Raw genomic sequence first — 25,714 nt, 5'->3', positions numbered from 1 at the left:
GATGTTAATTGTATTCAGATGGTGGGTACCAATTGGGGACTCTCTTGTATCCTTTATATAGGAGAGGTGTGTAAGGTGTGTGTGTAAGGGCTATGTGAATAAAGGCTTGGAAGAACTAAAGACCAGGTTCTAGTATTTTATCCTTCACCACATGGCTATCCAATTTTAACAACATTGTGGGTTTATTCCTATGCTTCATCTAGTTAATGCAGTCATCAGCTGAGTTCTACAACCAAGGTGGACCTAGGTTCAATCTTTGGTCTATGTTAAATCAGTTTATTGCATCTGGAGTGGTGCCAGATTTGGTCTACAATTGGCCTCTGAATTAGGGAGATAATCAGTCAGGATTCCCACTGCTAACTGCTATGCAGCAGTCCCTGTTGAAAACATTTCAATTGAAAACATCTCAGTTTTGGTGCCTCTGACCATTGAATAGCCTACCAACATTCACCATCTATGTAGGAACAGGAGTAGGCCATTCAGCCCCTTGAGCCTGTTCCATCATTCAATTAGATCATGGCTGATCTGTATCTTAACTTCATCTACCTGCCTTGGTTCCATAACCCTTAATACCCTTGCCTAACAAAAAGCTATCAGTCTCAGTTTTGAAATTTTCTAATGACCCCTAGCCTTAACAGCTTTTTGGGGAAAGAGTTCCAGATTTCCACTATCCTTTGTGTGAAGAAGTGCTTCCTGCCATCACCCCTGATCAGCCTAGTTCTAATTTTAAGGTTATGCCCCCTTATTCCCCCAGCAGAGGAAATAGTTTCTATCGAACCTACCAACTTCTTTAATCATATTAAAGACTTCAATTAGATCACCCCTTGATCTTCAATACACTAGAGAATATAAGCCTAGCCTATGTACCCTGTCCTCATAATATAACTCTTTTAACCCAGGTATCATTGTGGCGAATCTGTGCTGCATCCACTCCAAGGCTAATATATCCTTCCTGAGGTGCGGTGCCTAGAACTGATCACAGTACTCTAAATGGTGTCTTCTAACAGAGCTTTATGTAACTAACATAACTTCAACCCCCTTGAGATAAAGGCCAACATTCCTTCAGCATTTAATAAGAAATTATTTTTTGTACCTGTCCTCTAGCTTTTACTGATTTCTGTACCTGGACCCCAAAATCTCTCTGCTCCTCTACAGTTCCTAGCTTTTCACCATTTAGAAAATACCCTGATCTATCTTTCTTAGGTCCAAAGTGGATGACCTCATATTTCCTTTCCCACATTGAACTCCATCTGCCACAGTTTGGCCCACTCATACACCATTTATTGTGGCACCTAACTTGGTGTCATCAGCAAATTTGGATATACAGTTCTTTATTCCTTCATCCAAGTCATTTATAAATATAGTAACCCAACACAGATTCCTGAGTGACACCACGAGTCACATCCTGCCAATTTGAGTACATACCCATTATCCCTACTCTCTGTCTCCTACCTCCTAACCAATTCTCTAGCCATGTTAATAGTTTGCCTTCAAATCCAAACACTCTCAATTTTGTTAACATTCTCTTATGTGAAACCTTATCAAATGTCTTCTGGAAGTCTATACAAATAACATCCACAGACACTCCCTTATCTGCCATGTTAGTTACCTCCTCAAAAAATTCAACTAAGTTCATTAGATATGACTTACCCTTTACAAATCTATGCTGGCTCTCTCTGATCAGTTCATATTTGTCCAAATGCTCAGTCACTCTGTCCCTAATAACAGATTCTAGTAACTTCCCCACAACAGACGTTAGGCTAATAGGCCTATAATTTCCTAGTTTATCTCCCCTACCATTCTTAAATAATGGAGTGACATTGGCAATTTTCCAATCCAAGTGGACAATTCCTGAATCAAGAGAGTTTTGGAAGATCAGCACTAGAGCATCTGGAATTACATCACCTACTTCTTTTAATACCCTGGGATGGAAACCATCAGGTCCTGGAGATTTGTCTATCTTTAGTCTCATTATTTTCTCCATGACCATTTTTTTTTACATATATTAAATCTAGTAAGTTCCTCCCCTTGATTTATTTTTGGTTTTCCTCATGGTTCTGGTACTTCACCCTCATTCTCTACTGTGAAGACCGATAAAAAGAAAGTATTTAGCAAGTCTACCATTCCCTGATATTCAATTACAATATCACCTATGTCTGTCTTTAGGGGGCCAACATTACTTTTAGCCACCCTCTTTCTCTTAATATACTTGTTAAAACCTTTAGTGTTGTCCAGTTATAAAGAAGGTAGTAAGAGCTCCAAAAAGGAATACGAGAAAAAACTTGCGTTTTTCTTGTACTCCTTTTTGCAGCTCTTACTACCTACTTTATATCTCTCCCAGTCCGCGGGATCTCTACTGTTCTTTGCATTCAAAGGAGCCCTATATTTTAGTTTTATACCATCTCTCACAAAAAGCAGGACAAATCCAATCCAGCCAATTACCGCCCCATCAGTCTATTCTCAGTCATCAGCAAAGTGATGGAAGGTGTCGTCGACAGTGCTATCAAGCGGCACTTACTCACCAATAACCTGCTCACCGATGCTCAGTTTGGGTTCCGCCAGGACCACTTGGCTCCAGACCTCATTACAGCCTTGGTCCAAACATGGACAAAAGAGCTGAATTCCAGAGGTGAGGTGAGAGTGACTGCCCTTGACATCAAGGCAGCATTTGACCGAGTGCGGCACCAAGGAGCCCTAGTAAAATTGAAGTCAATGGGAATCAGGGGGAAAACTCTCCAGTGGCTGGAGTCATACCTAGCACAAAGGAAGATGGTAGTGGTTGTTGGAGGCCAATCATCTCAGCCCCAGGACATTGCTGCAGGAGTTCCTCAGGGCAGTGTCCTAGGCCCAACCATCTTCAGCTGCTTCATCAATGACCTTCCCTCCATCATAAGGTCAGAAATGGGTATGTTCGCTGACAATTGCACAGTGTTCAGTTCCATTTGCAACCCCTCAGATAATGAAGCAGTCCGAGCCCGCATGCAGCAAGACCTGGACAACATCCAGGCTTGGTAGGTGGCAAGTAACATTCGCGCTAGACAAGTGCCAGGCAACGACCATCTCCAACAAGAGAGAGTCTAACCACCTCCCCTTGACATTCAACGGCATTACCATCGCCGAATCCCCCACCATCAACATCCTGGGGGTCACCATTGACCAGAAACTTAACTGGACCAGCCATATAAATACTGTGGCTACAAGAGCAGGTCAGAGGCTGGGTGTTCTGCGGTAAGTGACTCACCTCCTGACTCCCCAAAGCCTTTCCACCATCTACAAGGCACAAGTCAGGAGTGTAACGGAATACTCTCCACTTGCCTGAACGAGTGCAGCTCCAACAACACTCAAGAAGCTCGACACCATCCAGGACAAAGCAGCCCACTTGATTGGCACCCCTTCCACCACCCTAAACATTCACTCCCTTCACCACCAGCGCACTGTGGCTGCAGTGTGTACCATCCACAGGATGCACTGCAGCAACTCGCCAAGGGTTCTTCGACAGCACCTCCCAAACCCGCGACCTCTACCTCCTAGAAGGACAAGAGCAGCAGGTACATGGGAACAACACCACCTGCACGCTCCCCTCCAAGTCACACACCATCCCGACTTGGAAATATATTGCCGTTCGTTCCTTCATCGTCGCTGGGTCAAAATCCTGGAACTCCCTTCCTAACAGTATTGTGGGAGAACTTCACCACACGGACTGCAGCAGTTCAAGAAGGCAGCTCACCACCACTTTCTCAAGGGCAATTAGGGATGGGCAATAAATGCTGGTCTCGCCAGCGACGCCCACATCCCATGAAAGAATAAAAAAAAACTTCTCAATCTCTTATTGGAGCTCTGACAAGAAGAATGGCCAATTGGATAAGGTAGCAGGAGATCCCTGACATCTGTGGGACAGATACTACTGAATCATTGTGAGGAAAGAGAGGAAAATTTGGTGCAAAAAGGAGCAAAAAATAATTTATATAAAAAGACTGCAATATCTTTCTCGACCTAAATATAGATGAACACCATTGCAAATCAACTAAATTTTATATTAAAAGAATTGTCATTAGTCAGTTGTCGTGTGTATTTCTCGAGGGTATGAAATCTCTTCATCTCATTATCTAGCGCCCCCACCCCCCTCCAAGTCCTACCCCGAGTTTAACATTGTGATATCCTCCCTCTGTGTCTGCACTGAGCAACTTCTCATCCTTGGTGATTTCAATCTCCATCTCAGCTTCTCTTGTCTGAATTCAGTGCCCTCCCTAAACCTTTCCTCCATTCATGGTCATTCCCTTGACCTTGCTATCTCCAATGGCCTCTCTACTCCTTTGGTGGAGGACAGTACAGACTTCAGGAGGACATACAGACTGGTGATATGGGCAGACACATAGCAGAACAGTGTGAAGTGATGAGTTTTGGTAGGAAGAATGAGGAGAGGCAATATCAATTAAATGGTACAATTTTAAAGGTGGTGCAGGAACAGAGACCTGGGGTGTACACACACAAATCTTTGAAGAAAGCAGGACAAGTTGAGAAGGCTGTTAAAAAAGCATATGGGATCCTTGGTTTTATAAACAGAGGCATAGAGTACAAAAGCAAGGAACCTTAAGAAATCACCGTTTAGGCCCCAGCTGGAGTACTGTATCCAATTCTGGGCACCACTTTTTGGGAAGGATGTCAAGGCTTTAGAGAGGGTGCAGAGGAGATTTACTAGCATGATACCAAGATGCGGGACTTCAGTTATGTGGAGAGATCGGAGAAACTGATGTTGTTCTCCCTGGAGCAGAGAAGGTTAAGGGGAGATTTAAGAGGTGTTCAAAATCATGAGGGGTTTTGATAGAATAAATAAGGAGAAAATGTTTCCATTGATCGGAGGGTCAGTAACCAGAGGACACAGATTTACAGTAATTGGCAAAAGAACCAGAGGGGAGATGAGGAGAATTTTTTTTATGCAGTGAGTTGTCATGATCTTGAATGCACTAACTGAAAGCAGATTCAGTAATAACTCAAAAGGGAATTGAAGGGGATAAATTTGCAGGACTATGCGGAAAGAGCAGGGGAGTGGGATTAATTGGATAGCTCTTTCAAAGAGCCGGCACAGGCACGATGGGCCAAATGACCTCCTTCTATGCTGTATCATTCTATGATTCTATGATCTGCATGCTGTCCTTTGGTGACATCATTCGCAGACATGGAGTCAACTTCCACATGTACACTGATGACAGCCAACTCTTCCTCTCCACAGCCTCTGTGTTGTCAGACTGCTTATCAGATGTCATCCTGGATGAGCTGCAGATTTTTCCGGTTAAACATTGGTAAGATCAAAGCCATTGTCTTCAGCCCCAGCAACAAACTCTGTGCCCTTGCCACTGATTCTATCTCCCTCCCTGGCCATTGTCTTAGGCTGAACCAGACTGTTTGCAACTTCGCTATATCCTTTCCATCACGAAGACTATCTTCCTTCTACTGCTGTAACATAGGGTGCCTGTGCCCCTACCTCAGCCCATCTGCTGCTGAAGCCCTTATCATGTCATGAAACCTCCAGGAACACATCCAACCAGAGTTGGCAACCCTACCCAAAGGTAAACTTTTTATTTTTGATTAGTTAATAGCTGCTTTTATGTTGATTTTTAATTCAGAGTCTGGGAGCATGATAACTAGGAGTCGACTGCCAGCATCTGAGCGGTTACATCTGGTTTCCCCAGGTGACAGACCAGTAGGGTCAATGAGTTTGTCACCAGATGAGGGAAAACAGATTTAACAGCACTGACACAGTGAGCTAGCTCCCAGAATCTAAACCCACACATAAAAGCAGCAAATGATTCATGCATTGTAGGCTATAAAAAGTTATTTTGCTCATTAACTTAAAAAAATCTACACAAACACAAATTTTCATTTGGGTGCAATTATGCTAAGATGGGATGTATGCAATACCTAAAAATGACTCACCTAAGCAAGTGCCACCCACATAGCTTTTAAGTTTATTTACTTTTGGTTCAACAGAACGGCAATAAGACATGCACTGGCTTCACAGAGAAGTAAGAGACCGAGGCTATTTAACAGCTATTAATGATTTTCAGGGCGTGTAGTTTATGTTATGGTGCACCTGCAACTGAGAAAAAGCCCATTAAACTCCCTCAGGCAAATATTTAACCGCAACTGGTACGATAAACTACCTACCACAGCCCCAATCAAACCAAAGGTTTGAATATCACTAAAATGAAAGGACTTCACTCCTAGATTATTACTCAGCACTGACACCAGCACTTCCTGCATTCCCAGGACTACACAGAATGATAGAGATTTACCATACAGAAGGCCATTCTGCCTGTTGCGCCAGTGCTAGCTCTTTGCTGCAGCAATCTAAAACTAATCTTCCGATTAGGGGTGTCCAGAAACAGGACTGGCTGGTGGAAAAATAGCCCGGAGTCTACAGGAGATGAGATGGGACAGAGAGAAACAGAGACGGAGCAGGAGAGGTACAGGGCTGGGTTAGATGAGAGTGAACAGGGACTAGGGGGGCAGGGAATTGGGGCTCCAGGGATTGGGGGGTTGGTGGAAAGGAGTGCAAGACCAGAGACTAGGAGGGTTGGGGGATTGGAGCTTGGGGGAGAATGACAGCAGACTAGGGATCGAGGGAGATTAGTGCGATTAGCTTGGTGTGGAGAGAGAGGGAGACTTGGGAATGGTGTGGGCATGGGGTCCAACATTTCCCGCAGAGCCCGGAGCAGCAGCAGCAAGGTGGTGATAGAGAAGCAGCCAGTAAATGGGTGAGTGAAAAGTGTGGACCTTACTGTGGGAATATCGTGAAAGATTGTTTCCACTGGTGGGTGAATGGGGAACAAGGGAACAGAGACTGGCGATTTTCACTGGATGAGCCAAGGGGGAAGGGAGGGGAAAGGTTTTTGCACTGAGGGCTATTAAGCCATGAGATGCTTCGCCACAAGTGGCTATTGAGATAGAGACCAGATCATTTAAAGGGAAATGGGATAAATATTTGAAAAGGAGGACTATAAAAGGATATGGGAGGAATGTGGTTACAGGAGAGTGCACCAGCACAGGTACAGGCACTGGGGGCCAAATGGCCTCCCCCTGTGCTGAAATTTGTATAAAAACTCTCCTTTATTGAGTCCAAGCCCAGAGAGTGGCTTAGAAATGTTGGTACTGAGTTGAGTTTAGGACGATGTGCTCTGTCCTCAAAGACTGAGCTCTCTACCCTACGTGTGATCTCTTGGTTTGGCTCGGGTCGGTCTGTACCAGCCGGTTTTGATGTGTGAAGTCCAAGTACAGATTAGCTCAGACTGAGGCTCCCAGTTCAGAGTTGTCATCTTCACATGGAACCGGAGTCCAAAGAGATAGGGAGATGAAACCTGTTAAAATTGGCATCCACTGGGGAGTCTGACTGCTCTTTGTGCGGTACAGAAGATTCTGGCTGTAGTTACAGGGTGAATATAAGCAGGTTATAGGAATTCTACTAGTTACAGATAGGTGTAATGCCCCGATATCCTATTACATGTAGACTATCAATAAGTTATTTTATTACTGTTGGTTATGAGGAGTATCTTGGCTGTTACCAGTATTACTATGTAACTAGTGCAATTTTGGTGAATTACTTTTAGTTACTATTATTAACAAGAAGCTGAGGAAGACCAAGGAAGCACTGGATAGACAATGTCAAGAGTGACTGGTCACAAAAAGGGATATAAATGACTGAAGCAGCCAGGCTAATTCAGAACCGATAACAGTGGAGTAAATTAATTCAGCCCATTGTCGCTGCTGAGCTGACGGATGGGTATTTAGTAGTTGTAGTACTATTAATTACTGGTGGAATCAAAGTTCCTCCCACCTCTGGTTACCCCTGTGATTTCTTCCCCCACCCTCAGTTCCCCTTCTTGTTTCTCAGAACTTCTCACAACAACTTGCATTTACATAGGGTTTTTAACATAGTAAAACATCCCAAGGCGCTTCAAAATTTGACACAAAGCCACATAAGGCTATGAGGACAGGTGACCTCATGGTCAAAGAGATAGGTTTTAAGGAGCGTCTTAAAGGAGGAGAGAAAGGTAGAGAGGCGGAGGTTTAGGGAGGGAATTCCAGAGCTTAGGGCGCAATGGTGGAGTGAAGAAAAATCGGGAATGCGTAGAGAATTGGAGGAGCGCAGAGAATTCGGAGGGTTGTAGGGCTGGAGGAAGTTATAGAGATAGGGAGGGGTGAGGCCATGGAGGGATTTGAAAACAAGGATGAGAATTTTAAGATTGAGGCGTTGAGGACCGAGAGCCAATATAGATCAGCTGTAACAGCCAATGTAACAGCTGCTGGCACAAAGCCACGAGCCAATACCAATACAATGAAACCTATTATTTTACAATATGTGAACATAAAAAAGGCACTGTTAAAAAGGTGCTATGTTCAATGACACAAAGTGAGCACTGTGTGCAATCAAAAATTCAAAACTTATGATTACAGAATGTGCAATGTAGCCGCTGTACCACCTAAAAAGACTTAATTTGACAACACTTACATACTGTTCCATATTTTTTCCCCCTAATTGGCCTTGGATTTTTAACATGTTTTTTGCCTCTCATAGGAGCTTACATGGCTACTGGTGGGTAGGAGGTGTTTAATTATGATGCTTCAGGCATCACAATTGAGAGAGCCAAGCTTGATGGACCAAATAGTCTTTTCCTGCCAGTCATTTTAGTATGTTTGTGTATTCTTGTTTATCTTATTAAACGTATCTTCCCCACCCTTTTCCAAGCAAAATTGAAAGAGCAAAACTCAGATTTTTGTTCGTTATGTTGTTTTCTCTGCTTCCAATTCTGTGGACACTGTACACCATTCCTAGCTGATGGGACATGGAGGTGATCTGATCCCAGTCCATCGCTAATGTTACTTTATATCTTGTCTGTAGGCAACGCACAAGTCACCTGAGGTTATTGGTCCTCTTGTCCAATTGCTTAAATTTCTCCATGTGGGGGACCCTCTGTAAACATTAACATACTCACAGGCACCCTCTGCAAATATAGGCACATTGCCAAGGGACCTCCTCTATTAACTTCTGTAAGTGTTAGCCGCCCAAAAGAAAATAGGGCTCTCATTGGAGAAAACTTGTTTTTATTAGTATACAGCAACAGAAATAAATCAGGTGGCAAAAAACGAGACAAAGGTTGAGAAATTTGCTCTGTGGATAGACAGATACTGATCACCTTGGATGCACTTCATGGACCCCCTTCTAGATCTCCTAGGGTCCAGGGATCCTGGTGTGAAATCTCTGCTCTAGCCAGCCTTCCATTTATCCCTGTGAGGAAATGCCACTTGGCAATATCCTCTAAGCCCCCCAGAATTACTCAGTTAAGATCAATAAAGAATCGTGGATGTGAAGACCCCATTGCAATAGTTTACATAAGAACATAAGAAATAGGAGCAGGAGTAGGCCAATCGGCCCCTCGAGCCTGCTCCGCCATTCAATAAGATCATGGCTGATCTGATCCCAACACAAACAAGTGGAGCTCAAACCTCAAACACATTACAACTTCATGCTGTGCCAAAATAACGGTAGTAAAATGTGTTCAACAAGACAAATGTGATATTAGTGCTCAGGTCTTTAGATAGTTACAAGGCATAATATTAAACAATTAGAAAGAGAGGGTTTACAATGAATTAAAATGTTTAGATTTCTCCATCAATTATCTAAACACAGGTGCTCGTCAACTGTCAATTTGTCCAACATATAATTTTATCTAACTCTTTAATGGGGAAAGTTCTGAAACATTTAGACTGTATGATCCATTGCATAGAGAGCTGTAAATCCACCCCCCCCCCAGCTTTTTCAGACATACACCCTTCCTCTTTTTACACTTACGAGCAGTGAAATCTATTGAGAAAGACATGTTCATTTAAATATTCACAATGATGTGCAACAAAGAAACACAAATTGAGAAATAAACTGCATTAAAAACTAACAGAAATTACATACCAAGTCACTCAATCCACTGCCCCTCTCTGCAGCTACATTGGTTAATGACAGCATGTCAAAACACAGGAAGTTCTAGCTCAAATGGGTCATCACTGCAAATAACTCAAGCGGAAAGGAGCATGCAATATCATCATTTTCCAGACTGTGGCTAAAAGGTTTTCCAGCAGCTGCTGCTAAGGTCCCAACTGCATAAATGGATGCCTTTAATTACCCAAAACAACCTGACCTGCATGACATAATTTCAGATAAACATTTTACATGTGGAAGATGTGCACTTTTGTGCAGTCCTCTTTAGTAGTGTAAATGCTGCTTAGTACCTATGTCCACTGTAGAACATGTTGCATGGTTGCTCAGAAAAAGAAACAGATCCACATCTCCATATCTCTAAACTAAATGAGTGTGATTCAGCACAAAGAAATTGCGACAACCACCCAACTCACACCATTGTGGGTTTGAGTTCTGGTGTGAACTGCAGCAGTCACATAATGAGTCAAGTCAGCCCTGAGTGTTAAACACCACGAAATACAATGTCTCTCTGCCTCCCGGCACCTATAAGAGGACGAGCACTGAAGGTCAAAGGACTTTGTTCTCACTCATTCCTACCCCATGACTTATGACATTTTGACCCAGGGGGTGGGGTGAATAAAGAGGGCAAGCTATTCATCTGCTCTGAGCAAACATTTTCATGTCTTATCCAAGAGCCATATTGTTCACTAGTACTCTCTCAGGTGAATGAAGAGCTCGCCTTTCTTGCTTAGGGTTGCCAACCATCCAGGATTGGCCTGAAGTTTCCAAGAATTACATTAATCTCCTGGACACTGCTGCAAGTAACTCAGGAGAAAAGTCATCTAGATAAACGAATTGTCGTCCATCTGTTTATCATTAGCACATGAAGCAGGAGGCATGAAAGCAGTGAAAGGAAGTGAGACAAATGCAGAAAATGAAGGAAGGAAATAGTCTTCAAAGCTGATAAATTTGTTAGCAGCAAGATCTGGGTTGTGTAATGTAGAAGCAAAATTCAGTGCTCAGACTTTATTTTGTATGTATGGGTATATATTAAGAATGGCTATAAAAGCCAATGTGTTACTCGTTCTCAGAAGCTTTCACCATTGTGAGCCAGAGCCACTGTGGTTCAGAAAGCAATATCGAAAAACACCCCACCGATCACTTCCACAAACTGAGAATTTATTGTAGCAAAGTTAAAGGTGAGCTGATCTCACTAGTATCCATTTTAAAACCTTCCAATTGCTTCTAAATGGATCTTGGTGGATTAAAAACTTGAACAAAGGGAATACTGTATCTTTAAATGAATAAATAGTAGTGATTAATGTCAGAAGACATTCATCACTTAATGATCCAATTTGTGCCAGATTGGCTAAATTTGGCAAATACTCGACTGTTGTTCATTTGGTCATTTCAGATTCAGAACTGCCTGTCCCTTTCAATCACACGACCATGTATCCTCAACACGAGTTTCCCCATCAAAAGGATGAATAGTGCTGTCGATATTACTGTCACAGCAACAAATTTGGGTCAGTGATGTAGTGGAGAAGAGGAATGGGAATCCATCCAATCTTTTGTAGTTAGGGGGGGGGGGGTGGGGGGGGGAAAGCAATGAGGAATATGGTTCTACTTCATTGCCTCAAGGGTGAGAAGTAACTATGTGGTATAACATCAATGAACTGGGCATATTACACATTTGAGGTCACTTCTGGAAGCAGGCAGCCAGCCAGCCAACTAGAAATTAAAAAGGTAACTAGGCTTGAAAAAATGGATAACAGTCTTTGTTCTAGCACCTGCTGAGGTCACTCATGTAGAAGTGATGCTTACAGTTGCCAAATGTGTAATGTTTGGAATCATTTTTCAAGGGTATGATAGAAGTTTTTAATCTCAGTGTTGCTGACACAGCCTTACTGCAGGAATACCACAGCCTATGCCCCAGATACAAGAGTCTCAGTTCCTCAGGATGTGCTCAGTTGGACCAGCCAGAAACTACAAGTATCATTTGGATGATACATTCCAGATAGTATAAAAGGGTCAACTGAACCTAATGGTCAATGAAGCTATTATTGCTTTATATATGCTCTATGAATATGTTTATATATTAACATGAGTTTCAGGGAAAGAAAAAGGCAATTAGGACCATTAAGCTTGTCCCAGACCAACCCATTGTATACCTTAATCTCTTCGCTCCAGAAACACATGTAATGGCCTCTTGAAATAAAGGACTTGCATTTATTTTCATGTCTTCAGATGTCCCAAAACGCTTCACACCTAATGGATTACTTTTCAAGTTCAGTTGCTGTTATATAGGCAAACTCAGCATTTGAATAGGCAGATGGAGCCCTAATTTATTGAAAGTCCCATCCAAAGGAGGGCATCTCAGACAATGCAGGAGCACACCCTCAGTACTATTCTGAAGTATCAATTTAGATTATATGCACCAGTCTGCAGTGGAATCACTGGATCAAGGTAACTAACGATACCTAACATTAGAACTAACGATAATCCCCTCTCCTTTTAGGTACTACGAACACCTGGGGTGAATTTTAATTGCCAGCAGGTTTCTGGTGGGAAATCTCTGGTTTCAGTTAATTTCCCGCCTGCCTGCAGCAAAACGAGGCCACATTGATTTAGAAGCTCATTTTTTCTGATTAGGGTGAACTTTTTCCATTGCCCTCGATGTTCATACTTTATCTAGCTTGTGTGACAACACTGCTGTCATGATAGTGTCCTGCAGGTGGTCTTATCTAATCATCCCATTAAAACTCATAGGTGTGCTTATTATTTTTTGGAGTCTTTTCTACTCTTCTTTACTCTAGATCATATCTTAGATCACTCTTCTAGGTGAGTCCCACTCCCTAGGCCTTTGAGTGTATCTTCACAAGCCTTACCACCTACATGAATGTTCAGTAACTCACCTGGAACAACAAATAGCAAAACCGTCGTGTGTTATTTTTAAGATGTTGGAACAGTCAGTGAACAACATTGCATCAGACCTTGTTCTAATTTTAAACTATTAAGCAAATTTATTAAACAAACAATAAATGAATAGCTAACACATGCAGTCAACTATCTCCTCAAAGGGAATATAGTAAAAGGTTGTGAAACTAAATTCTAATCTCTATCTGTATAAACAACTTTTATATTCGCAACCCTCTCTTCTTACAAGCTCTGAATCATCTAAAATCTACCCGCCTAAAAGTATTTGTTTGTTTGATTCAATTACACTGAGGACTGTTCTCCATTCGCTCCTTTTACAGCTCGCGACCTGTCTACAAGGATAGTTAGAAAGTCAGAATTGTCAACCTCAAGAAGTAACAGGCTGTCAGATTCATAATTGGACTAACCACAAAGTCTGTATATATTTGAAAATGATTTGTTAGACTTTCCCATGCCTGTTACCAAAGACACATATTTCACAATGCATGTAATGCAATAAGTTTGAGGATGCAGGTGGCTTTTTAAACTCATGTACTGTGCCTTATTTAAAGGGACAGCTACCAGATCAAAATGAAATAGAACAGATTCATATTTGTCACAGTAAGGTTCTCCAATAGACAGGATCCATGCACCTATAGTGACAGTTATTAAAATGCCCACAAATTCTTTCAAATGGCCCCTTAGCAGACTTCCAGGTGGGAGGGAAATATCCAGTTGACACACAGTTTAGAGTCTCTAGGTTAGATATTGCAAAGTGAGGAACACAGAGACACAACGGGGACTTTGGGTAATGCCAAACAAAGACTGCAGCTACACCAGTACAGAGAGGGAGGAGGGTTCTCTTTAGGAGGATCCTGTTTTTTGTTGCCATCCCTACCATGACATACATGTTCTGGTGGTTTTTCTTTAGAAATTCTAGCAGTTCCTGTACCTGGGCCCAAAAAAAGGGAGTTGAACTGGTTGTGCAGGGAAAGGGTGCCATATTTGTATCGGTTTCCTTAATCTTCCTTCCCAGAGCGAGTCTGTGGTTATCTCGAAAGGGGCAGAAAGGTCAGAGACCATACCAATGTGGGTTACTCACTGTGGCATGAGGAGTACAAAACAGAGTTCATTTACAGATGCTTTCATGGAGTACTGTGCAGAGTTCTGGTCTCCATATTATAAAAAGGATATAGAAGGCACTGGAGAAGGTGCAATAAAGATTTACAAGGATGATACCAGAACTGAGATATTACACCTACCAGGAAGGACTGAACAGGCTGGAGCTCTTTTCTCTGGAAAAGAGACTGAGGGCTGACTTGATAAACGTCTTTAAGATTATGAAACGATTTGCTAGGGTAGATGGAGAGGATGTTTCCACTTGCAGGGAAGACCAAAACTAGACAGCATAGATATAAAATGGCCACTAATAAATTCAATAGGGAATACAGGAGAAATGTCTTTACCCAGAATGTGGAACTTACCACCTCAAGGAGTAGTTGAGGTGACAGGCATAGCTGCCTTTTAGGGGAAGCTAGATGAACATGAGGGAATAAAGGAATAGACGGTTATGACAATAGGATTAGATTAGAGGAGGCTCATATGAAGTGTAAATACTGACATGGACCAGTTGGAGCAAATGGCCTATTTATGTGCTGTACATTCTATGTAATTCTGGTTTGGTAGGCTCCCCATAGTTATGCTATGTTTTCATCATCCAGAGGGAGTATACTCTGAAAGGTACCTGCTGCTGACGAGTGTGTTTTTTCTGTCGTAATATTGTCCTGGACTGTGCTGGGACCTCAAAGCAGGAGAATTCCTGCCTGAGATGAGTTTCAAATTATGAGACTGTTACCAAAGAATCAGGTGTAATCTACATTGGATTTATGTGGAATGAGGTGCTGACGATGTCTCCGGGCCAGTCAACCCTCTGCACCAGTGAGTGGAAAAGGATCCTTAGTGCCAGTACTGTCTCAGTATTAGCCAATGCCAGTTCAGTCCTTGGTGTGCGCTGAAGCCATTGAGTTCTCACTACAATGTGATGACCATGTTTCTTCGGCACTGATTGGTGCCAATGGGTTTTTGGCAATGCCTGACTTGATGTGAGCCTTTCTTAGGATTGCTGTGCTTTTGAATAATGTGAGAAAACAGCACAGATGTTCCTTAAGGGCATGTTTTCTGAACCAGGGCCAATCTGGCAAGTTACATTGTCATGTTTAGGTGACAAGCATTTTATACAATCATAAGCATTAAGTGATTGCAAATGAACCACTGCATCTTGCACAATATTTAAAACTTTTAACAGACATGCTGCCACAACAATAAAGACACTTTGTAATGTTGTAATGCAGGTAATGTGCTGAATGGATCAGTGCCAAAAGATGTATCGTACATACACAGCCCAGTTGGGGGACACACACTGTGTTGAGGCTAAAATTCCAATTTGTACCATAGCCTTTTGTGTACCAGTGATTTATATTTTACCGTGTCGATGGTAGTCATGATGTGGAGATGCCGGTGATGGACTGGGGTTGACAATTGTAAACAATTTTACAACACCAAGTTATAGTCCAGCAATTTTATTTTAAATTCACAAGCTTTCGGAGATTTTCTCCTTCCTGAGGAAGGAGAAAATCTCCGAAAGCTTGTGAATTTAAAATAAAATTGCTGGACTATAACTTGGTGTTGTAAAATTGTTTACAATTATATTTTACCAGCTTTATTTGCTCACTATATGACTGTCCAGGGAGCATAGCTTTTCTTTGTTTTGTATGCTTGTCCTGAAAAGGACAGAATCTGGCAGATTATTTGGAGGATCTACCTCTGATGTTAACAACTTAAGCACCAAGGAAACCTGAGACAGAAAATAAAAACTTAGATGAGAGCTTAAATAATTCAATATTTGATCTTCTGACCGTCTAATCTAATCTACTGCTGTAGAGAGGCAAATGCTTTGTTCCAAACTTTGGTGAAGAGATGTTCAACTCAAGAACCAAACATTGTAAAAACAAACTGCTGCAAGTGCTGCAGGTTTTATACATGTGATGGCAGCCCCCGCCGGGCACGGCCTATCTGGAAGACCATGTATCAGATCATCATAGTAGGTACAGCACAGGAGGAAGCCATTCGGCCCATCGTGCCTGTGCCGGCTCTTTGAAAGAGCTATCCAATTAGTCCCATTCCCCATGTCTTTCCGTATAGACCTGTCAATTTTTTCCCTTCAAGTATTTATCTAATTCCCTTTTGAACGTTACTATTGAATCAGCTTTCACCACCCTTTCAGGCAGTCATTCCACATCATTACAACTCGCTGCGTAAAAAAATGTTTCCTCACATCACCTCTTCTTTTTACTGATGACATTAAATCCATGTCCTCTGGTTATCGACCCTTCTGCCTCTGGAAATAGTTGATCCGTATTTACTCTATCAAAACAGTTCACAATCCTGAACACCTTTATCATATCTCTCCTTAACCTTCTCAGTTCTAAGGAGAACAGCCCCAGTCTCTTCACATAACTGAAGTCCCTCATCCCTGGTAACATTATAGTAAATCTCTTCTGCATCCTAAGGCTTTGACATCCTTCTTAAAGTGTGGTGCCCAGAATTGAACACAATACTCAGCTAAGGTCTAACCCGTGTTATCATAGAAGGTTACAGCACAGAAGGCGGCCATTCAGCCCATCGAGTCCACGCCGGCTCTATGCATGAGCAATCCAGCTAGTCCCACTGCCCCGCCCTATCCCTATACACCGCACATTTTTTCCTTTCTAGTACTTATCCAGTTCCCTTTTGAAGGCCATGATTAAATCTGTCTCCACCATTCCCTCAGGCACTGCATTCCAGATCCTAACCACTCTGTGTAAAAAGGTTTTTCCTCCTATCACTTTTGATTCTTTTACCAATCACCTTAAATCTATGTCCTCTGGTTCTTGACCCTTCTGCCAGTGGGAACAGTTTCTCTCTATCCACTGTCTAGACCCTTCATGATTTTGAACACCTCTATCAAATCTCCTCTCAACCTTCTCTGTTCCAAGGAGAACAATCCCAGCCTCTCCAGTCTATCCACGTAATTTAAGTCCCTCATCCCTGGAATCATTCTAGTAAATCTCCTCTGCACCATCTCTAAGGCTTTCACATCCTTCCTAAAGTGCGGCGCCCAGAATTGGACATAATACTCTAGTTGTGGCCGAACCAGTGTTTTATAAAGGTTCATCATGACTTCCTTGCTTTTGTACTCTATGCCTCTATTTATAAAGCCCAGGACCCCGTATGTTTTTTTTAACCGCTATCTCAACCTGCCCTGCCACCTTCAACAATTTATGCACAAACACTCCCAGATCCCACTGTTCCTCCACCCCTTTTAGAATGGTGCCCTCTAGTTTATATTGCCTCTCCTCATTTTTCCTACCAAAATGCACTACCTCACATTTTTCTGTGTTAAACTTCATCTGCCACGTGTCCGGCCATGCCACCAGCCTGTCTATATCCTTTTGAAGTCTATCACTATCCTCCTCACTGTTCAGTACTCTTCCAAGGTTTATTTCATCTGCAAATTTTGAAATTGTGCCCTCTACTTCCAAGTTCAAGTCAATAATATATATCAAGGAATGCAATGGTCCCAACACTGACCCCTGGGGAACACCATTACACACGTCCCTCCAGTCCGAAAAGCAACCGCTCACCACTACTCTGCTTCCTGTCATTTAGCCTATTCTGTATCCATGTTGCTACTGTCCTCTTTATTCCATGGGCCGCAACCTTAATAGCAAGCCTACCATGCGGCACTTCATCAAACTATTTTGAAGTGTTTTATAAAGGTTTAGTGTAACTTCCTTGCTTTTGCCTCTATTAATAAATCACATGATCCCATATGCTTTTTTTTTTTAAAAACAGCCTTCTTAACTTGTCCTGCCACCTTCAAAGATTTGTATATGTACACCCCCAGGTGTCTCTGTTCCTATACCCCCTTTAAATTTGTACCTTTTAGTTTATATTGCCTCTCCTCATTCTTCCTACCAAAATGCATTACTTCACACTTCTCTGGGCTAAATTTCCTTTGCCATGTGTTCTACTGAAATCAGTTACTATCCACCACATTGTTTTCTATATTTTCAAGTATTGTGTCATCTGCAAACTTTGAAATTATACCCTCTACACCCAAGTCTAGGTCATTAATACATATCAAAAAGAGCAGTGGTCCCAATACTGACCCCTGGGGAACACCACTGTATACTTCCCTCCAGTCTGAAGAACAGCCGTTCACCACTACTCTGCTTTCTGTTCCCTAGCCAATTTTGTATCCACGTTGCCAATGTCCTTTTAATCCCATGGGCTTTAAGTTTGCTAACAAGTCTCGTGGTACTTTATCAAATGCCTTTTGAAAGTCCATATACGCAACATCAACCGCACCACCCTCATCAACCCTCTCTGTTACTTCAAAGAACTCAATCAAGTCAGTCATAAACGATATTCCTTTGATAAATCTGTGCTGACTTTCATTTATTAGCCCATACTTTTCCAAGTGCCAATTAATTTTGTCCTGGATTATTGTCTTAAATTTTCCCCACCAACATGACTGGCCTGTAATTGCTGGGTTTATCCCTCTCCCCTTTTTGAATAACTAAACCAACTCCTTCCTAAAGGCCTCCTGTTGTTCAATTACTGTTTTGCCTACCAATTTTTGATTCCAATCCAGCTGGACAAAATCCCTTTTTTAACTTACTGAAATTTGCCCTCCTCTAGCTAAGCATTTTCACATTTGATTGTTCCTTGTCCTTTTCCATAACTATTCTAAACCTAATGATATTATGATCACTGTACCCCACATACTCCTCCCCCCCACCCCCCCAAATGAAACATGCTCCACCTGCCCCACTTCATTCCCCAGAACTAGATCCAGTACTGGTTGGGCTGGAAACATCTCGTTCCAGAAAGTTCTCGAACACATTTCAGGAATTCTTTCCCCTCTTTGCCCTTTATGCTGTTATTGACACAGCCTATAATCGGAATATTGAAGTCCCCCATTATCACTACTCTATAGACCATAAGAGATAGGAGCAGGAGTAGGCCATTCTGCCCCTCAAGCCTGCTTGAGATCATGGCTGATCTGATTTTTACCTCAACTCCACTTTCCCACCTTTTCCCCATATCCTTTGACTCCTTGCTGATCAAAAATTTGTCTAACTCAGCCTTGAATGTATTCATTGACTCGGCCTCCACAGCTTTTTGGCGTAAAGAATTCCAAAGATTCACGACCATCTGGGAGAAGAAATTCCTCCTCATTTCTGTCTTAAACAGGCGACCCCTTATTCTGAGACTATGCCACCTAGATTCCCCCATGAGGGGTAATATCCTCTCAGCATCTACCCTATCGAGTCCCCTAAGAATCTTGTATGTTTCAATAAGATCTCCTCTCGTTCTTCTAAACTCCAATGTTCAATCCTTCCTCATAAGACAACCCTTCCATACCTGGAATCAACCTAGTGAACCTTCTCTGAACGACCTCCAATGCAAGTATGTCCTTCCTTAAATAAGGGCACCAGAACTGTATGCAGTACTCCAGGTGTGGTCCCACCAGCACCCTGTACAGTTGTAGCATGACTTCCCTACTTTTATACTCCACCCCCCTCGAAATAAAGGCTAATATTCCGTTTGCCTTCCGGATTACCTGCTGCACCATGTATGTTGACCTTTTGTGTTTCATGTACGAGGACACTCAGATCCCTCTGTACCGCAGCATTTTGTAGTATTTCTCCATTCAAATAATATTTTGCTTTTTTATTTTTCCTCCCAGAGTGGATGACTTCACATTTTCCCACATTATATTCCATCTGCCAAATTTTTGCCCATTTGCTTAACCTCTCAATATCCCTTTGCAGACACTTTGTGTCCTCATCGCAACTTGTTTTTCCACCTATCTTTGTATCATCAGCAAATTTGGCCACAAGACACACTGTTCCTTCATCCAAGTCATTGATATATATTGTAAATAGTTGAGGCCCCAGCACTGAGCCCTGCGGCACCCCACTAGTTACAGATTGCCATTTTGAAAATGACCCTTTTATCCCAACTCTTTGTTTTGTTAGTTAGCCAATCCTCTATCCATGCCAGTATATTATCCCCAACACCATGAGTTCTTATCTTGTGCAGTAATCTTTTATGTGGCACCTTATCGAATGCCTTTTGGAAATCCAAATATACTGCATCCATTAGTTCCCCTTTATCCACCCTGCCCGTTACTTCCTCAAAAGAACTCTAATAAATTTGTCAGACATGATTTCCCCTTCATAAAACCATGTTGACGCTCCTTGATTGTCCTATTCCTTAATAATGGATTCTAGCATTTTCCCAATGACAGATGTTAGGCTAACTGGCCTATAGTTACCTGCTTTCTGTCTCGCTCCCTTCTTGAATAGGGGTGTTACGTTTGTGGTTTTCCAATCCACTGGACCTTTCCAGAATCTAGTGAATTCTGGAAGATTACAACCAATGCATCCACTATCTCTGTAGCCACTTCCTTTAAGACCCTCGGATGCAAGCCATCAGGTCCAGGGGACTTGTCAGCCTTTAGACCCATTAGTTTACCTAGTACTTTTTCTCTAGTGATAGTGATTACTTTTAGTTCCTCTCTCTCCTTTGCCCCTTGATTTTCTACTATTATTGGTATATTATTAGTGCCTTCCACTGTGAAGACAGATACAAAATATCTGTTCAATTCCTCTGCCATTTCCTTGTTTTCCATTATTATTTCCTCAGTCTCATCCTCTAAGGGACCAATGTTTACTTTAGTTACTCTCTTCCTTTTTATAGTTAAGAACATAAGAAATAGGAGTAGGCCATACTGCCCCTCAAGCCATTCAATAAGATCATAGCTGATCTTCGACCTCAATTCCACATCCCTCGATTCCCCTAGAGTCCAAAAATCTATCTATCTCAGTCTTGAGCATATTCAACGACTCAGCATTCACAGCCCTCTGGGGTAGAGAATTCCAAAGATTCACAACCCTCTGAAGAAATTCCTCCTCATCTAAGTCTTAAATGGCTGACCCCTTATCGTGAGACTATGCCTCCTAGTTCTAGACTCTCCAGTCAGGGGAAACAACCTCAGCATCTACCCTGTCAAGCCCTCTCAGAATCTTGTATGTTTCAATGAGATCACCTCTCATTCTTCTAAAGTCCAGAGAGTATAGGCCCATTCTACACAATCTCTCCTCATAGGACAACCCTCTCATCAGGAATCAATCTGTGAACAGTCGTTGCACTGCCTTTAAGGCAAGTATATCCTTCCTTAGATAAGGAGACCAAAACTGTACACAGTACTCCAGGTGAGGTCTCACCAAAGCCCTGTACAATTGTAGTAAGACTTATTCCAACCCCCTTGCAATAAAGGCCAACATGCCATTTACCTTCCTAATTGCTTGCCGCACCTGCATGCTAACTTTGTGTTTCTTGTACGAGGACACCCAAATCTCTCTGAACAACATTTAATAGTTTCTCAGCATTTAAAAAAATTCTGTTTTTCTATTCTTCCTACCAAAGTGAATAAACTTACACTTCCCCACATAATACTCCAACTGCCACCTTCTTGCCCACTCACTTAACCTGTCTATATCCCTTTGCAGACTCTGTGTCCTCCTTATAGACAACTTTCCTACCTAGCTTTGTAGCGTCAGCAAACTTGGATACATTACGCTCGGTCCCTTCATCTAAATCATCTATATAGATTGTAAATAGCTGAGGCCCAAGCACTGATCCTTGTGGTACTCCACTAGTTACAGCCTGCCAACTGAAAATAACCCGTTTATCCCTACTCTGTTTTCTGTCCGTTAACCAATCCTCTATCCATGCTAATATGTTACCCCCAACCCAATGAGCCCTCATCTTGTGTAACAACCTTATGTGGCACCTTATCGAATGCCTTTTGAAAATCCAAATATACTACATCCACTGGTTCTGCTTTATCTACCTTGCTTGTTACATCCTCAAAAAACTCTAATAAATTTGTCAAACACGATTTCCCTTTCATAAAACCATGTTGACTCTGCCTAATCATATTATGATTTAAGTGCCCGGTTACCATTTCCTTAATAATGGATTCCAGCATTTTGATGTCAGGCTAACTGGCCTGCAGTTCCCTGTTTTCTCTCTTCCCTCCTTTCTTGAATAGTGGTGTTACATTTGCTACCTTCCAATCTGCTGGGACCATTCTAGAATCTACAGAATTTTGGAAGATCATAACCAATGCATCCACTATCTCTGCAGCCACCTCTTTTAGAGCCATAGGATGTAGGCCATCAGGTCCAGGGGATTTGTTGGCTTTTAGTCCCATTAGTTTTTCCAGTACTTTTTCTCTACAGATATTAATTACTTTAAATTCCTCTCACTCATTAGCCCCATGGGTCCCCACTATTTCTGATATGCTTTTTTATCTTCTACTGTGAAGCCAGATACAAAATATTTGCTTCACATCTCTACAATTTCCTTATTCCTCATTATAATTTCTCCTATCTCAGCCTCTAAGGGACCAAACATTTACTTTTGCTACTCTCTTCCTTTATACATACTTGTAAAAGCTCTTACAATCTGTTTTTATATTTCTTGCTAGTTTATTTTCATGTTCTATTTTCTCCCTTATCAATTTTTTTGGTCATCCTTTGCTGGTTTCTAAAATTCTCCCAATCCTCAGGCTTATTACTCTTCTTTGCAACATTATAGGTATCTTCTTTTAATCTAATACTATCCTTAACTTCTTTGGTTAGCCACGGATGAATCATTTTTTTCCATGGAGTTTTTTTCTCAATGGAATGTATATTCATTGAGATTATTGAAATATTTCTTTAAATGTTTGCCATTGCTTATGTACTGTCACACCCTTTAATCTAATTTCCCAATCTACCTTAGCCAACTTGTCCCTCATACCTATGTAATTGGCTTTAAGTTTAAGACTCTAGTTTCGGTCTTAAATACTTCACTTTCAAACTCAATATGAAATTATATCATATTGTGATCACTCTTCCCCAGAGGATCCTTTCTTGAGAGATCACTAATTAACCCTGTCGCATTACACAATACAAGATCTAAAATAGCCTGTACCCTGGTTGGTTCCATGACATATTGTTCTAGGAAACTGTCTCAAATGCATTCCACGAACTTGTCCTCCAGACTGCCTTTGCCAATTTGATTTGTCCAGTCTATATGAAGATTAAAGTCCCCCACGATTATTGCATTAGGTTTGTTACAAGCTCCTATTATTTCTTGAATAATATGTCCAATGGTAAAGCTACTATTATGGGGCCTATAAACTACTCCCACAACTGTTTTCTGCCCCTTGTTATTTCTTATTTCCACCCACACTGATTCTACTTCTTTATCCTCCAAGCCAAGATCCTTACCACTGTCCTTATGTCATCCTTTATTGTCAGGGCAACCCCCTCCCCCCTTTCCATTCTGCCTGTCTTTTTGCAACTTCAAGTACCCTGGAATATTTAGTTCCCAACCTTGGTCACCTTGCAACCATGTCTCTGTAATGGCTATTAGATCAAACCCATTTATCTCTATTTGTGCCACTAATTCATCTATCTTGTTACAAATGCTTTGTGCATTCAGACACAGAGCCTTTAATTTTAAACTTTCTAAACCATTCTTTGCTTTGACCTTATTCGCTGATGCACTATTACCATTAAATTCCCTGTCCCTTCCTTGCATCCTTCTGTAATTTGCCTGCAAATTTGTTCCTTTATCTCCTTCCCACTATTTGGTGGCCGATAGTATAAAGCCAGTAGTGTAATAGTTCCTCTATTGTTCCTTAATTCTAACCAAATAGATTCTGCCTTTGACCCCTCAACTACATCATTCCTTTCCAGTGCTCTAACAGTTTCTTTGATCAATACTGCCACTCCCCCTCCTTTCTTTCCTGAATACCTTGCAGCCAGGAATATTAAGTACCCAATCTTCCCCTTCTTTGAGCCAGGTCTGTGTTATTGCCACTATATTAGAGTCCCATGTGGCGACCTGAGCCTGCAGCTTACTAACCTTATTTACCATGCTACGTGCGTTTATGCATATGCACTCTAAACTCATCTTAGATTGCCTCGCATTTGCCCTGTCTGATCCCTATTTCTGAACTATTCTTTACTCCAGTACTACTTGTCCCTCCCAGTCCTTTGTGCACCTAGTTTCTCCTCTCTAATGTTTTATCCTGATGCCCATCCCCCAGCCAAATTGGTTTAAACCCTCCCCCACAGCGCTAGTTAACCACCCTGCGAGGACATTGGCATCTGGCACTGCCTATCTGTAATGCCATAAAAGTAAGAGACTATGTCAGGCACTGCCTAGCTACGTGACATTTTCATATGCATACTTGGTCCATGAATCCCTCAGAACTCATCAAGCTATATTATACTCTTATGGCATGTGTAGATGCAGAATGAAGAATAGAGGATAATGATAGACTTCAAGAGGACATAGACAAGCTGGTGGAATGGGCAGACATGTAGCAGATGAAATTTAACGCAGAAAAGTGCAAGTGATACATTTCGGTAGGAAGAATGAGGAGAGGCACTATAAACTAAAGGGTACAATTCTAAAAGAGGTGCAGGAGCAGAGATCTGGGGTATATATGCATAAATCACTGAAGGTGGCAGGGCAGGTTGAGAAAGCAGTTAAAAAAGAATACGGGATCATGAGCTTTATAAATAGAGGCATAGAGTACAAAAGCAAGGAAGTTATGATGAACCTTTACAAAACACTGGTTCGGCCACAACTGGAGTATTGTGTTCAGTTCTGGGCATTGCACTTTCAGAAGGATGTGAAGGCCTTAGAGAGGGTGCAGAAGAGATTTACTGGAACAGCTCCAGGGATGAAGGACTTCAGTTACATGGGTAGACTGGAGAAGCTGGGGTTGTTCTCCTTAGAGCAGAGAAGGTTGAGTGGAGATTTGATAGAGGTATTCAAAATCACGAAGGGTCCAGACAGAGTAGATAGAGAAACTGTTCCAGTTGGCAGAAGGATCAAAAATCAGAGGACATAGATTTAATGTGATTGGCAAAAGAACCAAAGGCAACATGAGGAAAAACTTTTTTAGACAGCGAGTGGTTAAGATCTGGAATGCAATGCCTGAGGGGATGGTGGAGGCAGATTCAATCGTGAATTTAAAAAGGGAACTGGATAACTACTTAAAGGGAAAAAATTTGCAGGGCTACAGGGAAAGGGCGGGGGAGTGGGACTAGTTGGATTGCTCTTGCAGAAAGCCAGCATGAACCCGACGGGTCCAATGGCCTCCTTCCGTACTGTAACCATTCTATGATTCAATGAATTATGCTCCCACTTTATTGGAGAATTCTAGAGCTAGATGTGAGCCAATTTGTCTGTCCCCTAATCTGCTCAAAAGGAAAATGACAGCATGGTGCACCTTTCCTGGTTTTGTATAATAAATCATAACTTTTGATTATATTCTTATACAATTTTAAGCCTGCTCATAACAAACTTAATAAGTATTTATCAAAACTTCTATCACGCTTACTTGACATCACAATAAACTCCCCTGGAAAAGATGAAATGATAATCATTGTTTTCTTTTGAGGTTGCATACCTTTCTATGAAGACATACATTCTTTGTTTAACCCTCCCGGCCCAGGTTAACTTTGTGACTAATAGGACAAGGCATGTTGCAGGCTCCCAGTGTCACTCTTGGCTGGCTGCCAGGAAGCATGCAACATGGGCTGAAATGGAGACTATCCATCCAATATCCCCTTCTCGTGCCCAGGGAAGATACTTGACATCTATGAGTGCCTTTGGAATCAATGCAGCTGAAATGGAGAACTCAGCGGAATG

At 41.9% G+C, this 25,714-nt stretch overlaps 1 protein-coding gene across 1 annotated transcript in view; it reads right to left on the bottom strand.

Annotated features, from left to right (window-relative positions):
- Nucleotides 1-25,714, bottom strand: part of LOC137324827 (connector enhancer of kinase suppressor of ras 3-like) — a 319,399-nt gene that overhangs the window by 106,840 nt on the left and 186,845 nt on the right. The gene's annotated exons all lie outside the window — the stretch shown is intronic.

The sequence above is a fragment of the Heptranchias perlo genome, chromosome 8 (assembly GCF_035084215.1).
Source record: "Heptranchias perlo isolate sHepPer1 chromosome 8, sHepPer1.hap1, whole genome shotgun sequence".
Lineage (NCBI taxonomy): Eukaryota > Metazoa > Chordata > Chondrichthyes > Hexanchiformes > Hexanchidae > Heptranchias > Heptranchias perlo.
Note: the sequence above shows the minus strand (reverse complement) of the source record. Positions and strands in the feature narration are given on the sequence as shown.